General features: G+C 60.5%; 2 non-coding genes across 2 annotated transcripts; both read left to right on the top strand.

The window, feature by feature from the left end:
* The first annotated feature begins 8,294 nt into the window (after positions 1–8,294).
* LOC142791030 (small subunit ribosomal RNA) lies at positions 8,295–10,109 on the top strand. The gene has a single exon (XR_012889952.1). It is a non-coding gene; the product is annotated as a small subunit ribosomal RNA (ribosomal RNA).
* Positions 10,110–11,828: 1,719 nt separating this feature from the next.
* LOC142790987 (5.8S ribosomal RNA) lies at positions 11,829–11,981 on the top strand. The gene has a single exon (XR_012889911.1). It is a non-coding gene; the product is annotated as a 5.8S ribosomal RNA (ribosomal RNA).
* Positions 11,982–12,500: the final 519 nt, after the last annotated feature.

Raw genomic sequence — 12,500 nt, 5'->3', positions numbered from 1 at the left:
AGGAACGGCGCGCAGTAGGGGTTTAAAACAAAGCTGGTCCCAAAATCGCGCCAAGTACGAAAGGAACAGCGCGGTCGAGACTCGGAAGAAAAAGCTTTCAAAGTGTCGTAGCACGATGCACACTGCTGTTCGTGTGGAACAAACGTGACTACCGTGCTGTACGGTGGAGTTCTGTGCGCAAAAGCGGCGCGTGTGTTTCTAAGCACCACAGCGTTGTGTCAAAAAAGAGGTGCCTGAGAGAAACGCATGCGACTGCCGTGCTTTGCGGCATAGCACCGTGCGCAAAAACGGTGCGCATGCAAGAGGTGTCAGAGCTAGCGAACTTGTGCCACGAGCAACAGGTCACTAAAAGCCTATAGATGACGGTGTTGGAGGAAAAGAAAAATATCGAGAAAGCACTGCGGTGTGCCGTGCGTAGGGACGGGCGCGCGTGCCACATGCCGCCGAAATATGGGTGTCGGAGAAAACAGAGTGCCGCGCGTAACGAGGGGCGCGCGTGTTACAGAGAGATATGCCCAAACGCATGAAAGTGTACGCAGGTGTCCTAAGGCAGTTTTTTTTTTTTCCTCATTTTGATGTCGCCCCGGCTGACGCGGTTTTCGTTTTTCCGTGCCGCCCCGGCTGACGCGGTTTTCGTTTTTCCGTGCCGCCCCGGCTGACGCAGTTTTTGCGCCGCCCCGGCTGACGCGGTTTTCGCGCCGCCCCGGCTGACGCGGTTTTCGCGCCGCCCCGGCTGACGCGGTTTTTGCGTCGCCCCGGCTGACGCGGTTCGGACTTTGCACTTTTTGGCTCACCCCGGCTGGCGGCCCACTCACTCGATCGCCAGGTCTGTTTGCCCCGGTGGTTCCACCGCCAGGCTTAAGCGCGAACTTTTTTTGTTTGTTTTCTTTTGATTAAGCGCAAGCTTTTTTCTTTGTTTTCTTTTGATTAAGCGCGGGCTTTTTTCTTTGTTTTTTTTTTTTGATTTCGCCCCGGCAGACGCGGTTTTTGCGCCGCCCCGGCTGACGCGGTTTTTGCCGCCCCGGCTGACGCAGTTCGGACTTAGCACTTTTCGGCTGTGCCTGGCTGGCGGCCCACTCACTCGATCGCCATGTCTGTTTGCCACAGTTTTCCCGGTGGTGCCGCACCCGGGCTCGCCCCGGCTGACGCAGTTTTCGCGCCGCCCCGGCTGACGCGGTTTCGTGCCGCCCCGGCAGACGCGGTTTTCGCGCCGCCCCGGCTGACGCGGTTTCGTGCCGCCCCGGCAGACGCAGTTCGGACTTAGCACTTTTCGGCTGTGCCTGGCTGGCGGCCCACTCACTCAATCGCCATGTCTGTTTGCCACAGTTTTCCCGGTGGTGCCGCACCCGGGCTCGCCCCGGCTGACGCAGTTTTCGCGCCGCCCCGGCTGACGCGGTTTCGTGCCGCCCCGGCAGACGCGGTTTTCGCGCCGCCCCGGCTGACGCGGTTTCGTGCCGCCCCGGCAGACGCAGTTCGGACTTAGCACTTTTCGGCTGTGCCTGGCTGGCGGCCCACTCACTCGATCGCCATGTCTGTTTGCCACAGTTTTCCCGGTGGTGCCGCACCCGGGCTCGCCCCGGCAGACGCGTTTTTTTTTTCTTTCGCCCCGGCTGACGCAGTTTTCGCGCCGCCCCGGCTGACGCGGTTTCGTGCCGCCCCGGCAGACGCGGTTTTTTGCGCCGCCCCGGCTGACGCGGTTTTTGCCGCCCCGGCTGACGCAGTTCGGACTTAGCACTTTTCGGCTGTGCCTGGCTGGCGGCCCACTCACTCGATCGCCATGTCTGTTTGCCACAGTTTTCCCGGTGGTGCCGCACCCGGGCTCGCCCCGGCTGACGCAGTTTTCGCGCCGCCCCGGCTGACGCGGTTTCGTGCCGCCCCGGCAGACGCGGTTTTCGCGCCGCCCCGGCTGACGCAGTTCGGACTTAGCACTTTTTGGGCTGAGCCTGGCTGGCGGCCCACTCACTCGATCGCCATGTCTGTTTGCCACAGTCTTCCCGGTGGTGCCGCACCCGGGCTCGCCCCGGCAGACGCGTTTTTTTTTCTTTCGCCCCGGCAGACGTGGTTCCCCCCCCCCCTTTTCGCTCGCCCCGGCTGACGAGGTTTTCGCGCCGCCCCGGCTGACGCAGTTTTCGCGCCGCCCCGGCTGACGCGGTTTCGTGCCGCCCCGGCTGACGCGGTTTTCGCGCCGCCCCGGCTGACGCGGTTTTTGCGTCGCCCCGGCTGACACGGTTCGGACTTTGCACTTTTCGGCTGTGCCTGGCTGGCGGCCCACTCACTCGATCGCCATGTCTGTTTGCCACAGTTTTCCCGGTGGTGCCGCACCCGGGCTCGCCCCGGCTGACGCAGTTTTCGCGCCGCCCCGGCTGACGCGGTTTCGTGCCGCCCCGGCAGACGCGGTTTTCGCGCCGCCCCGGCTGACGCGGTTTCGTGCCGCCCCGGCAGACGCAGTTCGGACTTAGCACTTTTCGGCTGTGCCTGGCTGGCGGCCCACTCACTCAATCGCCATGTCTGTTTGCCACAGTTTTCCCGGTGGTGCCGCACCCGGGCTCGCCCCGGCTGACGCAGTTTTCGCGCCGCCCCGGCTGACGCGGTTTCGTGCCGCCCCGGCAGACGCGGTTTTCGCGCCGCCCCGGCTGACGCGGTTTCGTGCCGCCCCGGCAGACGCAGTTCGGACTTAGCACTTTTCGGCTGTGCCTGGCTGGCGGCCCACTCACTCGATCGCCATGTCTGTTTGCCACAGTTTTCCCGGTGGTGCCGCACCCGGGCTCGCCCCGGCAGACGCGTTTTTTTTTTCTTTCGCCCCGGCTGACGCAGTTTTCGCGCCGCCCCGGCTGACGCGGTTTCGTGCCGCCCCGGCAGACGCGGTTTTTTGCGCCGCCCCGGCTGACGCGGTTTTTGCCGCCCCGGCTGACGCAGTTCGGACTTAGCACTTTTCGGCTGTGCCTGGCTGGCGGCCCACTCACTCGATCGCCATGTCTGTTTGCCACAGTTTTCCCGGTGGTGCCGCACCCGGGCTCGCCCCGGCTGACGCGTTTTTTTTCTTTCGCCCCGGCAGACGTGGTTCCCCCCCCCCCTTTTCGCTCGCCCCGGCTGACGAGGTTTTCGCGCCGCCCCGGCTGACGCAGTTTTCGCGCCGCCCCGGCTGACGCGGTTTCGTGCCGCCCCGGCTGACGCGGTTTTTGCGTCGCCCCGGCTGACACGGTTCGGACTTTGCACTTTTCGGCTGTGCCTGGCTGGCGGCCCACTCACTCGATCGCCATGTCTGTTTGCCACAGTTTTCCCGGTGGTGCCGCACCCGGGCTTGCCCCGGCAGACGCGTTTTTTTTTTTTCTTTCGCCCCGGCTGACGCAGTTTTCGCCCCGCCCCGGCTGACGCGGTTTCGTGCCGCCCCGGCAGACGCGGTTTTTTGCGCCGCCCCGGCTGACGCGGTTTTTGCCGCCCCGGCTGACGCAGTTCGGACTTTGCACTTTTTGGCTGAGCCTGGCTGGCGGCCCACTCACTCGATCGCCATGTCTGTTTGCCACAGTTTTCCCGGTGGTGCCGCACCCGGGCTCGCCCCGGCAGACGCGTTTTTTTTTTTCCTTCGCCCCGGCAGACGTGGTTCCCCCCCCCCTCCGTCTTTCTTTTTGTTTTTTTTTTTCGCCGCGGCTGAAGTGGATTTTTCGGTGCCTCGACGCCCCGGTAGTCGCGGTTTTTCCGTTTCCGCACGGCCCCGGCTGACGCTGCTCGGTCACAGTCGCCTTTTGTGAGGATTGCAGACTTCTTGAGCGCGGGTGTTTTTTTTTGTTGTTGTTGTTGTTTTATTACGCATTCGCTCCAGCAGACGCTGTTTAGACTTTTTGTTTCCTCTTTTATCCTGCGACGAGGTGACGAGGTTTATTCGGTGCCCCGCCGCCCCGGCTGAAGTGATTTTTCCTGTCCCGTGCCGCCCCGGCTGACGCGGTTGGGACTTCGCGTTTGTTCGGCCGCCACGGGTTTTGGCGCACTCGCTCGGTTGCTTGTTGTTGCCACTTGTTGCGAACCCAGGTTTCTTGAGCGAGCGCGGGCGTTTTTTCTTCCTTTCTTTCTTTGTTCTATGTGTTAGCGAATCGGCCTTTAATATCACACGAGGACTCACAACCAACAATTTTCAGTTTGAAGTGTAAAAAATCTGCAGGTGTTGACGTAACTGACTTGCCCCGTACCCTTGAGTACATCCATGAAGTTCTCGTAGTACTACTAAATCGCATTATTCCAAGTGGAGAAATTCCCATAAACTTGCAAACCTCTACACGAAAATCGGTGCGCGTGATAAAGTTGAAAATTATCGTCCGATATCAAATGTGCCTTCTATAACACAAATTCTAGGAAAAAAAAAAACACTTGTTCGCCGTTTTCTGCGCCGTGACTGGCAGCACTCCGGCGAAGCGAAACGGGGTCGATTCGAGCACGATATCGGCGTCTTTCGACGTGCTCGCCGGCGACCGTCGCACGAGTACGTCGCACGAGCGCGTCTGCCGGGGCGCCGTTTGCGAAGCCGACGCAAAAGTGGGAACCGCCGCTCGGATGATCGCCGCTTTCGGCAGAGTGAGTGTTGGCACTCCGGGGAAGCGAAACAGCGTGAATGCGCCCACGAAATCGGCGTATTTTGAAGTGCCCGCCGGCGACCGTCGCACGAGTACGGTAAACCGCGTCAGCCGGGGCGTAGTTCGGGACGCCGACGAAAAAGTGGGAAGCGCAACTCGGATCTTCGCCGTTTTTGCAGGAGTGAGTGGCGGCCCTCCTGCGAGACCAAGAAGCATCGATTCGTGCACGAATTCGGCGCCTTTCGACGTGATCGCCGGCGACCGTCGCTCGAGTAGGGCAAACCGCGTCTGCCGGGGCGGGCTTCGGGACGCCGATGCGAAAGTGGGAAACGCTGCTCGGATGTTCGCCGTTTTTGGCCGAGTGAGTGCTGGCACTCGGGCGAAGCCAAACGGGGCCGATTACGGCACGATATCGGCGTCTTTCGACGTGCCCGGCGGCGACCGTCGCACGAGTACGGTAAACCGCGTCAGCCCGGGCGGAGTTCGGGACGCCGATGCGAAAGTGGAGAACGCCGCTCGGATCTTCGCCGTTTTTGGAGGAGTGAGTGGCGGCACTCCGGAGAAGCCAAGGAGCGCCAATTAGCGCACGATATCGGCGTCTTTCGACGCGCTCGCCGGCGACCGTCGCACGAGTAGGGCAAACCGCGTCTGCCGGGGCGGGGTTTACGACGCCGACGCAAAAGTGGGAACCGCCGCTCGGATGTTGGCCGTTTTTGGCAGAGTGAGTGCTGGCACACCGGCGACGCGAAAGAGCGCGAAAGCGCCCACGAAAGTGGCGTATTTGGACGTGCTTGACGGCGACCGCTGCAGGAGTACGAAAAACCACGTCAGCCGGGGCGAGCGACCCACGGCGGTCTGGGTGCTTATCGCTGCTATTATAGGGGCACCCCGGCAGACGCAGAAAAAAAAAATTTTTTTTCGACCTTCTTTTTTGCTGGTCGAGCTCGGGTAACCCAGGTCGCAATGGGAGCCGCGCACGAAAGCGGCGTCGCGAGACGCGTTCGCGGTCGCTAGTCGCACGAGCTCGGCAACCGCGTCAGCCGGCGCGGAGTTCGGGATGCCGACGGCTAAGTGGGTACCGCTGCTCGGATGTTCGCCGTTTTTGGCCGAGTGAGTGCTGGCACTCCGGCGAAGCGAAACGGGGCCGATTCGGGCACGATATCGGCGTATTTCGACGTGCTCGCCGGCGACCGTCGCACGAGTACGGCAAAGCGCGTCTGCCGGGGCGAGGTTTGCGATGCCGACGAAAAAGTGGGAAGCGCCGCTCGGATCTTCGCCGTTTTTGCAGGAGTGAGTGGCGGCCCTCCTGCGAGACCAAGAAGCATCGACTCGCGCACGATATCGGTGTCTTTCGACGTGCCCGCCGGCCACCGCCGCACGAGTACGGCAAACCGCGTATGCCGGGGCGGGGTTGGCGACGCCGACGCAAAAGTGGGAACCGCCACTAGGATGTTCGCCGTTTTTGGCAGAGTGAGTGCTGGCACTCCGGCGAAGCGAAAGAGCGCGAATGCGCCCACGAAAGTGGCGTGTTTGGACGTGCTTGACGACGACCACCGCAGGAAAACGAAAAACCACGTCAGCCGGGGCGAGCGACCCATGGCGGTCTGGGTGCTTATCGCTGCTATTATAGGGGCACCCCGGCAGACGCAAAAAAAAAAAAATTTTTTTTCGACATTCTTTTTTGCTCGTCGACCTCGGGTGACCCAGGTCGCAGTGGGAGCCGCGCACGAAAGCGGCGTCGCGAGACGGCTTCGCGGTCGCTAGTCGCACGAGCTCGGCAACCGCGTCTGCCGGGGCGGAGTTCGGGACGCCGACGGCTAAGTGGGAACCGCCGCTCGGATGTTCGCCGTTTGTGGCCGAGTGAGTGCTGGCACTCCGGCGAAGCCAAACGGGGCCGATTCCGGCACGATATCGGCGTCTTTCTACGTGCTCGCCGGCGACCGTCGCACGAGTACGGCAAAGTGCGTCTGCCGGGGCGGGGTTTGCGACGCGTACGCAATAGTGAGAACCGTCGCTCGGATGTTCGTCGTCTTTCGCCGAGCCAGTGCTGGCACTCCGGCGAAGCCGAACGGAGCCGATTCGGGCACGATATCGGCGTCTTTCCACGTGCTCGCCGGCGACTGTCGCACGAGTACGGTAAACCGCGTCAGCCGGGGCGGAGTTCGGGACGCCGATGCGAAAGTGGGAAGCGCCGCTCGGATCTTCGCCGTTTTTGGAGGAGTCAGTGGCGGCACTCCGGTGAAGCCAAGGTGCGCCAATTCGCACACGATATCGGCGTCTTTCGACGTGCCCGCCGGCCACCGTCGCACGAGTACGGCAAACCTCGTCTGCCGGGGCGGGGTTTGCGACGCCGACGCAAAAGTGGGAACCGCCGCTCGGATGTTCGCCGTTTTTGGCAGAGTGAGTGCTGGCACTCCGGCGAAGCGAAAGAGCGTGAATGCGCCCACGAAAGTAGCGTATTTGGACGTGCTTGACGGCGACCGCCGCAGGAGTACGAAAAACCACGTCAGCCGGGGCGAGCGACCCACGGCGGTCTGGGTGCTTATCGCTGCTATTATAGGGGCACCCCGGCAGACGCAGAAAGAAAAAAAAAATGGGGACATGGCGTGCGTCACCGTGCGGCTTCGCAGCGTTGCCGAAGTCGCCGAGCCCTTCGACTGAGCCGAACGGCGGACAGGGAACGTTGGTCGGCCGTTCTAACCTGTCGGTGCCACGCCGAGACGTCGTTAAGGAAAACCGCGTCGTGGGCCTCTACGACGCCGTCGAGTCGTTGTACGTTTGGTGTCCAGCGTGTCGGCGGCGAGTAGCGGACACGTCGTTCACGACTTCGGTCTTTCGCAGTCGACGCGAACTTGCGGAGAGTCGTGGTGCCTCACGTTTTCGGCAGAAACCGCGGCGGAATTTTCCCGTGCGTGCGCGCACGACCTCGGTGCTGTGCCGTCAGCATAGTGTTGCACAAACTCGTGGCCTACCCAAGGTGCGGTACGTTTGCGGCCGTATCCTCGGTGGGAATTTCGTGAGTAGGGTCGCAAATTCTACGACCTCGGCGGGTTTGAGAGCGACGTAGACTTGTGGCACGCTCAACGTGCCACACGTTTCGGGGCACACCCGCGGTGAAATTTTCTCGAGTACGCTCGTATTAGTGCCCAAGGAGGTCTGGGTACTTATCGCTGCTATTATGTGGGGGTTCTCGTGAGCGGCGTACGCGAAAGCGACCGGGTGTCTGATATGCGGCGGGCTTCGGCCTCGTCAAGCGTGTCCTCGGGTCTGCTCCAGGGGAATCCACGGCAGTCGTCTGCAGCCTCATCCGCTTGATGCGTTAGGGGCTGGTTGTCGGACGGTGCCGTTTTACCACGATATCGAGGTGTGTTCCGTGTCGTCCTCGGGCGATTCAGATGCGAAAGCGCCGAAGACGCGGGCGTGACCCGTCGTCTGGCGGCTTTGCAGTCTCGGCTCCGTTGCTAGTTCCGGCCGGTCCACCGACAGTGCAGCGGGCTTGGGCAACCCGCACGGCGCGACCGAGTCGATGCAACGAAAAAGAGCGAGCATGAACGTGCTTCTTGCCGCACGGCTCCCACTCGTCTTTCGGGAAGGTTGTGCCGTAGCGAGCTCGAACGCCGTCATCTCGGAGTGCAAAATAAGCGTGTTGGGGCGCCTGAAGGTGGCCTCCGCCGCACACAGACTGCGTCCGGCCCGCCGAAGGCGAGGACGGACGCGCAGTCGAACGATTACCTGGTTGATCCTGCCAGTAATCATATGCTTGTCTCAAAGATTAAGCCATGCATGTCTAAGTACATGCCGAAATAAGGCGAAACCGCGAATGGCTCATTAAATCAGTTATGGTTCCTTAGATCGTTTCTTCCTACTTGGATAACTGTGGCAATTCTAGAGCTAATACATGCAGTGAGCCTGGAGCCCTTTGGGTAACGGGTGCTTTTATTAGACCAAGATCGATCGGGTTTCGGCCCGTATTGTGTGGTGACTCTGGATAACTTTGTGCTGATCGCATGGCCACGAGCCGGCGACGTTTCTTTCAAGTGTCTGCCTTATCAATTTTCGATGGTAGGTTACTTGCTTACCATGGTTGTTACGGGTAACGGAGAATCAGGGTTCGATTCCGGAGAGGGAGCCTGAGAAACGGCTACCACATCCAAGGAAGGCAGCAGGCGCGCAAATTACCCACTCCCGGCACGGGGAGGTAGTGACGAAAAATAACAATACGGGACTCTTTTGAGGCCCCGTAATTGAAATGAGTACACTCTAAATCCTTTAACGAGGATCAATTGGAGGGCAAGTCTGGTGCCAGCAGCCGCGGTAATTCCAGCTCCAATAGCGTATACTAAAGCTGCTGCGGTTAAAAAGCTCGTAGTTGGATCTCAGTTCCAGACGAGTAGTGCATCTACCCGATGCGACGGCTCGGACTGAACATCATGCCGGTTCTTTCTTGGTGCACTTCATTGTGTGCCTCGAGATGGCCGGTGCTTTTACTTTGAAAAAATTAGAGTGCTCAACGCAGGCGAGTCGCCTGAATAAACTTGCATGGAATAATAGAACAAGACCTCGTTTCTGTTCTGTTGGTTTTTGGAATACGAGGTAATGATTAAGAGGGACGGACGGGGGCATTCGTATTGCGGCGCTAGAGGTGAAATTCTTGGACCGTCGCAAGACGAACTACTGCGAAAGCATTTGCCAAGAATGTTTTCATTGATCAAGAACGAAAGTCAGAGGTTCGAAGGCGATCAGATACCGCCCTAGTTCTGACCATAAACGATGCCAACCAGCGATCCGCCTGAGTTACTCAAATGACTCGGCGGGCAGCTTCCGGGAAACCAAAGTATTTGGGTTCCGGGGGAAGTATGGTTGCAAAGCTGAAACTTAAAGGAATTGACGGAAGGGCACCACCAGGAGTGGAGCCTGCGGCTTAATTTGACTCAACACGGGAAAACTTACCCGGCCCGGACACTGGGAGGATTGACAGATTGAGAGCTCTTTCTTGATTCGGTGGATGGTGGTGCATGGCCGTTCTTAGTTGGTGGAGCGATTTGTCTGGTTAATTCCGATAACGAACGAGACTCTAGCCTATTAAATAGGTGCGGGGTTCCCAGCACCTTACAACCTTCTTAGAGGGACAAGCGGCTCCTAGCCGCACGAAACAGAGCAATAACAGGTCTGTGATGCCCTTAGATGTCCGGGGCCGCACGCGCGCTACACTGAAGGAAGCAGCGTGTCTTTATCCCTGTCTGAAAAGACTGGGTAACCCGTGGAACTTCTTTCGTGATTGGGATAGGGGCTTGCAATTGTTCCCCTTGAACGAGGAATTCCCAGTAAGCGCGAGTCATAAGCTCGCGTTGATTACGTCCCTGCCCTTTGTACACACCGCCCGTCGCTACTACCGATTGAATGATTTAGTGAGGTCTTCGGACCGATGTCCGGCGCGGCCTTTCGGTTGCGCCGGTCTGTTGGAAAGATGACCAAACTTGATCATTTAGAGGAAGTAAAAGTCGTAACAAGGTTTCCGTAGGTGAACCTGCGGAAGGATCATTAACGGATTGTGAAGGGTGAGCGCCTCAGCTGCGTCTGCGCCCGACACTTTCTGCCGCTGACCCCGTTTGGACGCGGGGTCGGCTTTTCCCCACGGGGCTGCCTGAATGTGGAGCGGCACCCCGTGACAAATTGTTGCGCCCAGCGGACGCCAACACCGCGACCTTGGACGGTCGGCCAGGTGGCGGACGCGGGTACAAACGGCGCAACGCACTCATAGGTCGGCTTTCGACCCGCCACAGCACCGTGGCTCGAAGCGCTCGAAATGCGCGACCCGACCGCTGCGGGACCGCCTAGTACTGTAAACAGGAGCGGCGGAGCGCGAACGGCGAGTCGTGGTTACGTCGGTAGAAGGCGAGGCTGCGCGTTCCCGAAACGCCAGCCGAGTGCCCTCCCGACCGTTCGAGCGTGCAAGAACGAGACCCGACAATCGCGCGGCGACTGCCAAGTACGAGAGGAACGGCACAAGCGTCGGCGGTCGGTCAAGGAACTGGCGATGTGACGGGTCCGCTGTGCACCAGTGCATACCGTCCCGCCGTCCGCGGCAAGCGCCTCCGCGTCCTCGGGTGACGGAGGCTGCCGGTCGGTTCTTGCAGGCGAGGGATCTCGCTGGCACCGGTTCGCGTTGACGCGCGGCCGGTCATGGCACGGCGATGCGACGGCCGAGGTGCGCAGTACTCGATGGAGGAACCGCACGCTCCGATGACCGTCCCGCCCTCCGCGGCGTATGCGTACCGACCGTAATGGTTGCAGCAGCGCCGGCCGGCTTTTGAATTCGCCACACGAAACACGGTGCGAGATCGCGGTTAGGGGAGCGTCGACGTTGCCAGGCGTTTTGCTTGCTGCCGAGGGAAAGGCGGCACGGCCACGTCGCGCTCGTCGCGATTAGCGGGTCTGCGCGCTTTGGGAAGGTGCCGCAACGACTTGCCGAAAGAGGAAGCACGGAAGAACGAGGGACTTGGACGTCCCGACAATTGAACGCACTTGCGGCCAGGCCCTTGCTGGCTTCGTTCTTCCGCCTCGAGTAGGCTCGTACGCGGCTCCGGCGCCGAAAGTGGTCCTTGGCACCGACTTCGGTGGACGTGGGAAGTGCCGCGCAAGTACGGCGCGCCTGGCTCCACCTGTTGGCTAAAGTAGGCAGCCGGATCGGCATTTTGGTGTGCGGTGGCAAACCGTGGATGCGAAAAAAGCTTGTGCGATTTCGTGGAACAAAAAGCGGGGGTCCCCCTTTTTATGCGGAGGAGACCGACCCGCCTGCCGTGGTGAACCGCGACGCCACGGTAAAAACGGGAGAGGCTTGTCGATGGGACCGTGCATCCCGCGCTCCACGGAGGCCGGGAGGCGGCCGCCCGAGGAAATGTGTAGCCGTCGAGGCCCGCATCTGCGTGCACTCTTATCCAAATGGGTGTACCGCAAGCATTTTCTGGTTAGGCGGGCCAATGAGAGCGAGCACACAACGATACCTACGGGTCCGGCTTGGAGAACCGGCTTCGACGCCTCCCGAGTATTTATAGAGGGGTGGACCACGAAAGCACTCGCAAGTAGCGAAAGCGAAACGCCGTCCGAAACACACCGTTTGCTCGATTTGCGGCAGCCGAAAAAGGCGCGGCAGAGTTTTGGAGTCCAAGCGTGCGCTGAAAAGCGCCCTTCTTGGCCACTGTTTGGCCGAGTGCCAGAAACGTTTGGTTTTGACTGTACGGAATTGAACAAACACTTTTTCACGACTCTAAGCGGTGGATCACTCGGTTCTCGGGTCGATGAAGAACGCAGCCAGCTGCGAGACTTGGTGTGAATTGCAGGACACACTGAGCACTGATTCTTTGAACGCACATTGCGGCCTTGGGTCTTCCCTTGGCTTCGTCTGTCTGAGGGTCGGATCACATATCAAGAGAGCCTTCGGCGCACAAGGGAACGTGAGCCGTCGACTCGTTTTGACCGCGTCGGCAACACGGACAGCACGCTGAACACCTCACAGCGAGCGCCAACAGCGGCCACTCAAGGGCGAGACGGTGGCGACCGTCGTGCCAGAGCCCAACCGAAACGGGGGCGACCGACTGCATTGAGGATGTGGCACCTCGTTGAGACCGCCGCAGGACTTCGAGTCGGAAGGAAGCCTGCAGGGAAAGTGCGGTCGAGGTTGCGTACTCCTCTCTGCGACCGGGCGCGCAAGAGCTGCGAGAGCCACGGACGCGCAACTTTAACGCACGGTAAACACGAGGAGCGAAAGCCGGCCAGCAAAGCTTCTCCAGCCGTGCGCAAAGTGCGCGAGATCGCAGCCTTGCGTTGCGCTTGTTGCCCTCGAAGTAAGCAGGGTGTCCCGTAGACCGGGCGCTCGAACACGCTGCGGGGCCGTGCCTCCTCCAGGCTTTGCCGCGCGAACAGGGAACGTTCGCG

The sequence above is a fragment of the Rhipicephalus microplus genome, unplaced genomic scaffold (genome assembly GCF_043290135.1).
Source record: "Rhipicephalus microplus isolate Deutch F79 unplaced genomic scaffold, USDA_Rmic scaffold_135, whole genome shotgun sequence".
Lineage (NCBI taxonomy): Eukaryota > Metazoa > Arthropoda > Arachnida > Ixodida > Ixodidae > Rhipicephalus > Rhipicephalus microplus.
Note: the sequence above shows the minus strand (reverse complement) of the source record. Positions and strands in the feature narration are given on the sequence as shown.